We start from the raw sequence: 11940 nt of genomic DNA, 5'->3' as shown, positions 1-11940 counted from the left end.
TCATGACTTTTATACTTCATACTATTTCAGAGAAATACAAAGAGCTGAATGTCTGGAGATATCATATTATGTCATTTACGTTCATACACTTATTATGTGTATGTAGGTGTATGTGTGTGTGTGTGTGTGTGTATGTGTGTGTGACTGCCTGTGCGTGCGTGAGTGCAGCCCTGTGTTTGTTTGTCTGTGAAGAGCGTATCGTCAAATGTATTTTCTACAGAAATCTAATACAATAAAGTAAACAAATATTGGGATTTCCCGTATTGCCACTTGGTAAGGCCAACACGGGCCGTGTGCAAAGGCAATTTCCACCCTCCTCCCACAGTAGAGTTTGTGAAAATAAAACGAACGTATGTATAATTCAAGTTATCAACTTCATGTGTTCAATAAGGACTTTAAGAAATGGAAGGGACCAAAATCATGTTGAGAGTGAATTCAATGTCTTCATCTTTTGTTTCAAGTATGAAAAATGATACACTTGTAACATTTATGCATAAATGATTCACAATAACACGACACGTATTAACTGATCATAAAAGCAGTTTTGGTTATTTATATCAAACATTGACAAATAAAGAATAATTCAAGCAACATGGATTCAATAGGGAATGGAATGAATTGTTGTGTATGGCGTGGTCTCAGATGTTTTACAGATGGATAGCATGTTAAAAATGATAGGAATTGATTATAATGATAACAAAAATAATAATAGCAATGAAGTTTAAAAAAAATGAGGAAAGTGAGAAGACCATGTTGTGAATTTCGGTTTATATTGAGAAAAAAAAGAACACCGTAAATATGATAAAACATAGGATAAAACATCTATGCAATAAAAATGACCGGACTATGATAGGTTCATTTAGGATTAGGAAACAACCCGCCCCCCCCCCCCCACAATTATGTTACAATATAGTTTGGAGACATATCACATCGTTTCGCTCAACCGCGTCTTAACTTTAACTTTTACTCTTATGATGCTATGATTATCATAGCGTGGGTATAGACTTTATAGTCGTGCCCCTTTTGTGACAATTTTGTGCCGCGCCCATGCAGACTATTTTGCAATCGTCTGCTTTGCACACGAGCCCAATGAAAATAACGTCGTCATGTCTTCGCAGGTAGTGGTGAGCCGTGTGCAATTCTCAAAACACTATAAATACAGCAGCCCAACAACCAGCTTACATTATTGAACAACTGCGAAACTCTGGGTCAGGTGCACAACGGGTCAAGAAAAGGCGGCCTAATAATTTACGAAGAATCTACGAAAACAACGAAGTTACGAAGACAACGAAGCTACAAAGACGACGAAATAAGAAGACGATGAAGCTGTAACAAACGAAAAACTTTCTACGAACCGACCACTGACGTGAAACGTCAAAATTCTTCATGTGTGTGAGTGCCTGTGCGTGCGTGAGTGCAGCCCTGTGTTTGTTTGTCTGTGAAGAGAGTATTGTGAAATGTATTTTTTTTTAGACAGCTGATAGATATCTCATACAATAAAGTAAACAAATATTGGGATTCCCCGTATTGCCTGTTGGTAAGGCCAACACAGAGCCGTGTGCAAAGACAGCGCGATTGCGGCAATTTTCGCCCTCCTCCCACAGTAGAGTTTTTAAAAATAAAACGAACGTATTGTTCAAGTTATCTACTTCATGTGTTCAATAAGGACGTTAAGAATTGAAAGGGACCAAAATCATGTTGAGAGTGAATTCAATGTCTTCATCTTTTGTTTCAAGTATGAAAAATGATACACTTGTAACATTTATGCATAAATGATTCACAATAACACGACACGTATTAACTGATCATAAAAGCAGTTTTGGTTATTTATATCAAACATTGACAAATAAAGAATAATTCAAGCAACATGGATTCAATAGGGAATGGAATGAATTGTTGTGTATGGCGTGGTCTCAGATGTTTTACAGATGGATAGCATGTTAAAAATGATAGGAATTGATTATAATGATAACAAAAATAATAATAGCAATGAAGTTAAAAAAAAATGAGGAAAGTGAGAAGACCATGTTGTGAATTTCGGTTTATATTGAGAAAAAAAAGAACACCGTAAATATGATAAAACATAGGATAAAACATCTATGCAATAAAAATGACCGGACTATGATAGGTTCATTTAGGATTAGGAAACAACCCGCCCCCCCCCCCCACAATTATGTTACAATATAGTTTGGAGACATATCACATCGTTTCGCTCAACCGCGTCTTAACTTTAACTTTTACTCTTATGATGCTATGATTATGATAGAGTGGGTATAGACTTTAAGTCGTGCCCCTTTTGTGACAATTTTGTGCCGCGCCCATGCAGACTATTTTGCAATCGTCTGCTTTGCACACGAGCCCAATGAAAATAACGTCGTCATTCTTCGCAGGTAGTGGTGAGCCGTGTGCAATTCTCAAAACACTATAAATACAGCAGCCCAACAACCAGCTTACAGTAATCAACATTAACTCTGAGTCAGGTACGAGCCAGGCAAAGGCAGCCTTATAGAGTGCGAAGAAAACGAAGCTACGAAGAAGACGAAATAAGAAGACGACGAAATAAGAAGACGATGAAGCTGTAACAAACGAAAAACTATCTACAAACCGACCACTGAAGTGAAACGCCAAAATTCTTCAAAATGCCTGACTCAGAGTGCTACAAGGGTAAGTTTCTGTTTCTGTGGCAAAATCATTTATTCATTCCAGTGCCCAGGAATCAAATCATTTTCTCTGCGCAAAAGCATGTTTCTTGGCTCTTCTATTATACAGATTTAATTTGATTTGATTTGATTTGATTTGATTTATTTTATTTCTGCATTTTCACAAAGTATATAGTATAACGTAACAAACACAAAATGAATAGGGCCTACATATCATATACAATGTTCCAATAATAAAATATTGTACACGTGAGTTATAATCACACACAAACAGTTGGAAAATTATTGATTATTCAATCGAATTATTATATACGAAATGCAGGAGACCGTCACATTAAGCTGAAGCTTGAATTTATGACGGCCTCTGAAAATGCACATGGCTTATATTTTATTACAAATCATTTAATGCATTATTGTATAACATAGTGGGGTACGTAAAAATGCATCAGTGCAAAGGTGAGTTATAGGGAGAAAGTGTGGACGTGCAGTTTTGTTGAATTGTTAATCATGTTTAGAAAAAAAAATATGTGTAGATTAGTGTGCATATATGAAAAATTAATATATATGATGTTTATGTGTACATAATGTATGAACGCCAGTCATGCAATATAACATTGTGGTTAAAAGAAAGATAATGAACTTTCGAGACATTGATATACTTTGCCTCAATTACATGCTATTTACCACCCAAGAAGCATTCTCCGAGCAAGAAACAGAGATACCAAGGAACAATAATAAATCATTAACAATTCCCCGAATAATGTAAATCTATAATTATGTCTGTTTTGTATACCGAACAAAATTAAATGAAATTTTATTTGGTTCATCACTACCTATACATAATATCAGGCGCTGCTATGGACGTTTGTATTAAGCGGCCTATATGCTAAATTGTCATGAAATTATTGTTATGCCACATCAAGTCAACCAATTTATTATGGTGCCACATCAGCTGACAAGCAAAAATTTAAAAAAAAAGAAGGTCCTAACATTTCTTTTTGCTACAAATTATGGTGCCCGATCGGCAGACAAGCAAAAAAAGAAAACAAAACAAAACAAAAGAAAAAAACACAATAGAAATACAATTAAATTGTGGTGCCCAATCGCATCATGGTGCCCGTTCGCATTGTGGTGCCCAATCGTCCTCCCGTTTTTTGTTTTTTTTTTGTTGTTTGTTGTTGTTGTTGGTTTTTTTTTTGCTACAATTTGTAGTGCCCGATAAGCTGACAAGGCCTCGTTTTTTACGAATTATGGTGCCGAATCAGCTGACAAGCAGAAAAAACAGAACAGAACAAAAACAAAAACAAAACATATCTTCACAACTTTTTAGTGTTAATTTCGTCCAAAAATCGGCACACAAACTAACAAACCAATCAAAAAAAGTACCACAGTACAAAAACCACCCGGAGATTTCCTTTCTGTATACAGTTTGGATATATGCTAAAAAAGCCAAATTATGTCCAGCATAATGCCAGATGATGAAACGTCTAAAATTATGCCTCAAAGCATAATTATGCCAACTCTTACTCTGCCAGCGTCGAATGGCCACCTGTTGTGCTATGTGGAAGTCACATGTTTGGGCAGTGTTTGGTCCGTCTGTATCAATTTGTCTTGTATATCGAATTAGATTAAATGAAATTGTACGTGGACCGATTGTAAAATGCATTGTTGCAAATCAATAATTTCAGTTGCTACGCTTTATGTATTGCTGCGACCGAATTCACACACTTGTGGATTGCTGTCTGCAACGGCCGGGCAGCGTTACGTTGCTTACGATTATCTCTCTATGAAAACCAAACGTGTTCAGTACATGACTGTATGCCTACACACGCTGACACGTACGCCTACTCATACCAACGTACATTGTACGTAAGTACCAGAAAGAGAGCGATTTGGGTGGTATAAGGACCGTTTGGCACTTAGGTACTATTGTAAGGGAGGGGGGCAACTGTTAAATTTTTGCAAGCGATTTTAGTCAATCAGAATCGAAGATTAGAATGCACAAACATAATGATAAATAGGCATTCTTCTTTTAATTTCGAGTCTGCCATGACTCTATAGTGATCCAATAGATGCGCGTGGACCACTCATACATGGCTTTTTCTCAGATTCGTATACCCGCAGGAAGGCAATTCAAGGTTAAGGGGAACATGCACAGTTATGATATCAACAGAGATCATCATTATTATTATTTTGGCCGCAAGAACCCGTTTGGTTTATAAAGAGAACGGCATGGATTGAAATAAGCGTGGTAGGTGCCTAAAATATATTTTCATATTGCAACCATGGACGACACTGAATGGTTATCAAATCAATCACTCTTTGAACTGTCCTCGTAGTCGGACCATGGGGGAATAAAAATTATGACATGGGAAAATGACATCACACCATCAATAACATCAAACTGTGTAGTTACGAAATTGTATCGTGTTTGAAACTTACGCGCAATTTTAGTGATTGTTTTTAATATTTTGCTTGTACTTTTTTTTTTTAAAACAAACAGATGGGAAGGAGTGCTGCGAGGGTGGAGGGTGCTGTACCAGTGGCAAGTGTTCGGGCGGAGCATGCTCGAGTAAGTTCGCACAAACTCCTCCACTTGGCCAACAATGTGAATTATAATATAAACTATATATATTTTTTTTTATTACTTGAGTACGTAATGTGTATACCTACAAACTATGCAGCTCACCTCGTACTGATCGATATAGCTAACTTTTCATGCTTGATCTGTTGTAGTTGTTACAGATGCACACTGTTTGTAAGACATGTTCGTATAAGATTTTTATAAATTCAAATATTGGAACAATACATAAGACATTTTGTTGTTGTTTATTAGGACCTACAGAGAATCCTACTGCGACTTTATGTGGGTTTTCTGCTGGATGGTTAAGTAGAATTTTGTATCATTTTCCACCGTCTCACAACTGTACTAAACTGCACTAATGTACTCTTTAAAAAGGTCGAGTGAAAATATTCACTCTTAAAGGAGTGAATACAGATAAACAGTGCATTTAGATTGAAATTAGAGAGAATTTAGAGTGAAAATGTTCATTTTCACTCGTTTTAGAGTGACCTCAGGGATCACTCCAAAGTCTTCTAGTGATCCTTGAGGTCACTCCAAAATGAGTGAAAATGAACATTTTCACTCTAAATTCACTCTTTTTTTGTATTCACTCCTTTAAGAGTGAATATTTACACTCGATTTTTTTAGAAAGTATAGTTTCATTTATGAGTCTACATAGCAGTCTCTTTGTTACCCGATCACTGGGAGCGCATTTATGTGGAAATAAACGTAATGTAGACCAAAGAAACGGCTGCTCTTGAATTTTTTCTGCTCAATTTTAATTGTTATGAATCTTGTTATTGATTTGGACACTGACATAATGTGGAGGTGCGGATTTCCTTTCCGAATCACCAGGTTAGACTTTACATAGAAGTGAAGACAGAATTTAGCAAAATCACATTTAAGACTTTGGTGAGTATGTGGAGTGAATATTAGCCTTGTCTGTAATTGAGTATGAAAGTTTAGAAAGTGTTCAGGCTAAGAAGAAGAAAAAACTCTGTGCTGATGTGGGCAATGATGAATTCTAACATGTAAAGACAGTGACACTGTCTCTCCCCCCCCCCTCCCTCCCCCAGACTCTGCCGACTTCAACTGCACTGATGGAGGCTGCAACGGTTAGATCCTACCGTCAGTAACATGGCGGAGGAGGACGGACCGCAGGTATGAGACTGTCGAAAATGAATTAATCAGAGAATGAAACCATTTCTTTCTATTATTTGTGTCATTTTCAAAATTTTTATCGTCTGCTTAGAATGATGATTTATTTATTTATTTATTTATTTTATTATCTATTTACTGTTTATTTATTTATAACCTATTTATTATTTATTCATTTGTTTTTATTTATTTATTCATTTTATTATCTGTTTATTTATTTATAACCTATTCATTATTTATTTATTTATTTATTCATTTATTTATTTATCTATTTATTTTTGTAGGATTGGGCGAAGGGTAAGGGGCAAAGAATTTGCGCTTCCCCTGATTTGTCTATGGTACTAGCCATCTATATCCACAAAGATTGGTTATAGAAGTACGTGTGCTTGGTTAGGACCCTGGTTTCTCTTTACAGTGGGATAAACTTAATCACTCATTATTTAAGCATAAATGAATTCAAAATTCAAAGTTTGTTACCTTAACATTTGACAACCCACGAGTGGATGTGAATATTTGAAATACTTTGTGTTTGTACGATCACGTTGTGGTTATGATTGTGTACATTTTTTTCGGGGGGGGGGGGTAGGAGGTAAATTAAAGGAAATGAAAATCTATAGAGCTTCCATAAGCTGGTCAAACACAATGATCACTCTGCTGACTAATGTATTGTTTGTTCAACAATGTTACGTCACAAAGAATTAAAAAGATACTTACATTCAATCAGCATCCTTTCCTGTTATGCAGTTGAAACTGATACTTGTTAATAGTGCATATCATATAGCTTTGACAAAAAAGAAAATGCACTGATGTCCAATTTCTAAATAATGATGCATTTCTTTATGATTAATTTTGTGCAGATATCCATCAACGGACCTCCTGAGCAGTCTGGTCAAGTTCATCTTCAATGAAAATGGCTGCCGACATTGGAGATAACCTGACCGCCAGTTATCTAAGACTTGTATAGGATTTCTCTTACGTAATCATAGTCTATGTAGTGTAGAACATTGTAGAATTTTTTTTTCTCTAAATTTATCGCAAGAGTCTGAATAGAAAAAAAAACAAAAAACATAAGTAAAAGACTAAAAAGCACTTTAATGTTTGGGATTTTAGAGATTACAAGACAAATGGCATGGAAAATTCTTCAGAGCTAAGTAAACTACTCTTTATAAGAAAAGTGAAAACCAAAATGTGATTGGAAATTATACACACACACACACACACACACACACACAAAAACGTTCACTTTTCGAGGTTTCGAGACAACTATACATCCAAACTGTATTTGTCGGGAAAAAAAATCACGGAGCAAGCGGTACACTGTGCTGCTAAGGGATTCTCGTGGGATCATTGCATATAAGGATAAAGCACACTCACTTTTTGTAATAAATTTGTTCTCCATTCTTGGTAATGATTTCTGCAAACTATTGTGAATATTTAAAAGAAATAAATTAAGCAAGAAAGTGCAAAAAATCGTCTGAATAGTTGGTATTTTTCGCATTTGCGTCCTTAAGGGTTTTGCTTGATATAACTGTAATGAAACAATACTAGTTGCATTTTTGTGTGTGTGTGTGCATGTGTGTGTGTGCGTGTGTGTGTGTGTGTGTGTGTGTGGTTGTGTGTGTATCTACTTGTGTATGTCTGTCTATGAATCAGTAAAAGACAGAGAAAGAAAGCAGAAATAACATGGTGAGGTGAAAGCAGGTGAGGATATGATTATACATAAGCAATGATGTCGGTTTATCAACAAGATACAAGTCCTTGTCAAGGGATTTTACTCGACCGTCCGTGAGGGTTCGAGTTCGTGTTGGTGCGTGTGTGTGTGTGTGTGTGTGTGTACACGTTCGACATGTGTGTATACCCCTTTAGTCTTATTATCAATACAAGTGTATGTGTACATCTTGTGGCCTTTGTAGCTGCAAGCATACGTGTACATATCAATGCAGCGTCCCTGTTTTCACTGCATTTTGATAATGCAATGTTTTCAAACCATCTAACACTCCCGCCGATCAACTCTTCTTCTCACGGAACACAACAAAGGACACGTGACACGTATATGTATTTTGGTATAAATATAATGTACATGGCTCAGTGTGCTCGTTTTATTCATTGTTTCTCTGAACTAGAAAACGGTTGGTAACATATCGATCGCGGTTAGCCGAAAACAAGCAGATATCGGAATCATTGTGTACAAAAGTTAGAATCAATTCACACAACGCAAAGAGATCATCACCGTATACGAGTAGTTTATCCCAGTTTAATATTGGTGACACATTTGCTCCTGCGACAATTGCGCTGGTCTTATTTTTCCATGGACTCAGGGTTAGGGTTAGGGTGATGATAGGGTTTTAGGTTTAGTTTGATGTGAGGATTAGGATTATGGTTTAATAGGGTTATGCTTGCGGGTACAATGTTTGAATTGGCGTGCAAAAAAAAAAAAAAATAATCATTTCATCGGAGCAATTGTCGCAGGAGCAATAATGTCAAGGAACCCATTAATTTCCAGTATAGCTTCTTGGAGCTGCGATAGATATTACCTCATCAAGTATCAAGTATCAAATCTGCCATGAAAAGGCTGATTACGTCAATGCACACTTTTTGATTGCACTTTACGCTTGTGAATAATGCCATCAATCCACCATTTTCATTAATTCGTATAGTATTAAGATCTCATTTTTGTGCATTAGCTGTGTTTATGAGGCCTCCATCAAGACCTAGCAATAGATGAAGAAGGTTTCTTGTAGTTTTATCAACTCCTGTAGTTTCTTTTCCTCCAGATTCTGAATTTAACGTGTTTAACAAATTAATTGATCTTTACTGTGGGATTATCATACCTTGTAACATCCATTTTCCATTATGAGCCAAAATTGTTTTCATGTTTGTTCGTATGAAAACAAAATAACGCAGGTATATTATTCAAAAACAAAGAATTGATTCAAATCAATGGTTTTGTGGTGAGGATCCCATAGTAAAGATTTCGGCACTGCACGTCTCGTTTCCTGTGAAAAGGGAGAAAATATCTTTACAACATGTTTATGAGCAAAGCGTATATTTGGAATGGAGAAAATATACAGTAAAAAAAAAACAGATAAAACTTCAGGATAAAGTTTGGAAGATGATGAATGGCGACTGCAAAAATGACTGGGAGGACGAAGATGAGAAACAAGAAATAAACAGGTTGCAATGAATTTGAAATCTTTTGTTGCATTCAAAATTTCCAGGTAATGTTAACGCTGTCTGATCTTCATCACTTCTTATCCAGTATATCCATATAGGCAGTCAACAAGATAGAATGCATTCGAAAAAAGGGGGTTCAACGTAGATTTTGCGGCCAGGTTTGTAAGTTTCTGGCAGTTTTAGTCGGTGCGAATCATGTAAGTCAAGGAGATAGATATTACTGCTTGAGAAGCAAATTAAAAGGAAAGTTGCGTTTATTGTTCCCCAAAATAATCGTGTCCGTTGTTTAAAAGTGTGCAAATGTGCATGGGTTACCAGTCAATGAACACTGTGAGAGAATGAAATGAGAGAAACATTTCAGAGAACAATGTTCGAGCATTCAAAGCTCCCCACCAACACCATCCCCCCCCCCCTCCACACACACACACACACACACCATCCCAACCAACCCTATTCCCTTCGTCGTGTGTTAGTGGCATGCAAACGTGTTAATAAAGAACGTATTTACAAGAATAAAAGTAAGGAAAGATACCACCTGTGAGGTGAGATTCTCACTCGGGACAGGCGCAGTCCTGAGAGACCCAGTAGCGGAGAGTCTCCGGGCCGCCAGCCCGCTGTCTGAATCTCATCTGATGGACCACGTGGTGCTCCTGGAAGAAGTTACCATTCTCGTCCTTAAGGGAGAGAATATTGTATTCTATTAATACATGAAAAATTTTAGATGGCACGCTCAGTGAATTCCCGTGTTATCCTTTCATTCATTTTGATCACTGTGAAATGTTTCTCGGAACCATGGACAAGATTGAAGTTAAAGAACCCAAACATAATGCATTTCGACAAAACGGAAAAAAAAAGTTAGAATGTCTGTAATTTACGTGGGTAAGTGAAAAATGTGAAATGACGAGTGAATTTACTCACGACGACACAAAGAGTGCCCTCTGGTGTCCACCACACCCAACCCTTTGGCTTCTTGCGTTTCTTCTTCTCCTTGCGGCGACGAAGAAATTTGCGAACGCTTTTCACTGTGATGGGAGTTAACCAAAGAGAAATTGAAATTCATCAGCATAATGTTGTACGTAGGAAAACGGAGATTATTTTATGTTAAAAACAAAAGTATAGGAAAGCCATTAAATGAACTAAAGATGGTTTAGTGCTAACTGCTAAGTGCTAACTCAATCTATTGTTCAGTTTGATGGCAAGTTTGTTTGGTTGGGTTTTTTTTTTTTAGTTTTTAAATGGTAGCAATATGTCGAGATATCTCACCCAAAGATGGACGTTTCTTCTTTTGCTTAGAAGTAACTGCTGCTGTCTTCTCTGCCTCGATCTCCTTTTCAACGGCCGTCTCGACTTCGTCAGCCTTGTCGGTCGTCTCCGTTGGGGTGTTGACACGGTCCTCGATATCGAGTCGGCTGTGAAAGGAGTCCGCCCAAGACAATGAGATCATGTCCTCATCGAAGTCGCTTACAGCGATGGACGCGTCGTCAAAGTCATCGGAATCAAGTTCTGCAAAATAATTTATTGTCGACAGAAATCGCTGATGATCTGCTCTCACGAACAAGCGAGATGCTTTTGTGTACTAAAGGACATTACCTAGGTCATTTTTTTTATTTATTTTATCCGACATTGCTATTAATCTTGCAGTTAATCAGAAGTGTCACTGTGGGTATTAAAACAGTACTGCATATCTAGGGCTGTATTGTTACTTATAGGTATAATGGCTGGAAAGAGAAATAGGTAAAGAGACTATAAAAAGTAAGGATATTGAATTCAAGAGTAAGAAAGAGAGAGGAGGGGTGAGAAAAAGAGGACATCAACTTATAGCACAAGTCAAAAAATTTGAGAAGTTGAAGGCCATGGATATCAGCATGTGTTAATTATATTGCTTTATTCGGGGTTCATGTTCACATTAATGAATGATATTCAATATAAACACAGAGACCTGATCTGGAGATTCTCCCGCCTGAAACCCCTAGCAACCGGGAGACTCCAAGTTGATGTGTGTGAAGCGCGAAGTTCCTAGGGTTCTAATTTAGATGCTCTCTGGTGCTATCTAAGGCTTATTTTTTTCAACATACAATACCAATAAGTAAGAAATCCTTTCCAACGGGAGACACAGAGCCAGGGCGGGAGAAATTAAATCTCAAACGGGAGAACGGGAGAGTTTGCAAAAATGGGTTTTCGGCGGGAGATCTCCCGTCAAAAACGGGAGAGTTGGAGTCTCTGTAAACATGTGTTCATTATATTATTCTAGTCGAAATTCACGTACGTCGAAGCAGCTTTGGATCCATCTTTGGAGAGGTTGACTGTATTTTCTATCATGAGTGAGGACGGCATTGATTTTAGCTTATACCTGATTCAATGGTTGAAGCACACTGGTTGACCGAA

The 11940-nt window shown here is 37.1% G+C and overlaps 1 long non-coding RNA gene across 1 annotated transcript; it reads left to right on the top strand.

The window, feature by feature from the left end:
* Nucleotides 1-2470: 2470 nt before the first annotated feature.
* LOC139732520 (uncharacterized) lies at nt 2471-7603 on the top strand. Its single transcript, XR_011711033.1, has 4 exons — nt 2471-2664; nt 5164-5232; nt 6300-6384; nt 7239-7603. It is a non-coding gene; the product is annotated as an uncharacterized lncRNA (long non-coding RNA).
* The last annotated feature ends 4337 nt before the right edge of the window (nt 7604-11940 follow it).

This window comes from Diadema antillarum, unplaced genomic scaffold (genome assembly GCF_040938485.1).
Source record: "Diadema antillarum isolate AM-2024a unplaced genomic scaffold, OU_Dant_1.0 seq00000430_RagTag, whole genome shotgun sequence".
Taxonomy (NCBI): domain Eukaryota; kingdom Metazoa; phylum Echinodermata; class Echinoidea; order Diadematoida; family Diadematidae; genus Diadema; species Diadema antillarum.
Note: the sequence above shows the minus strand (reverse complement) of the source record. Positions and strands in the feature narration are given on the sequence as shown.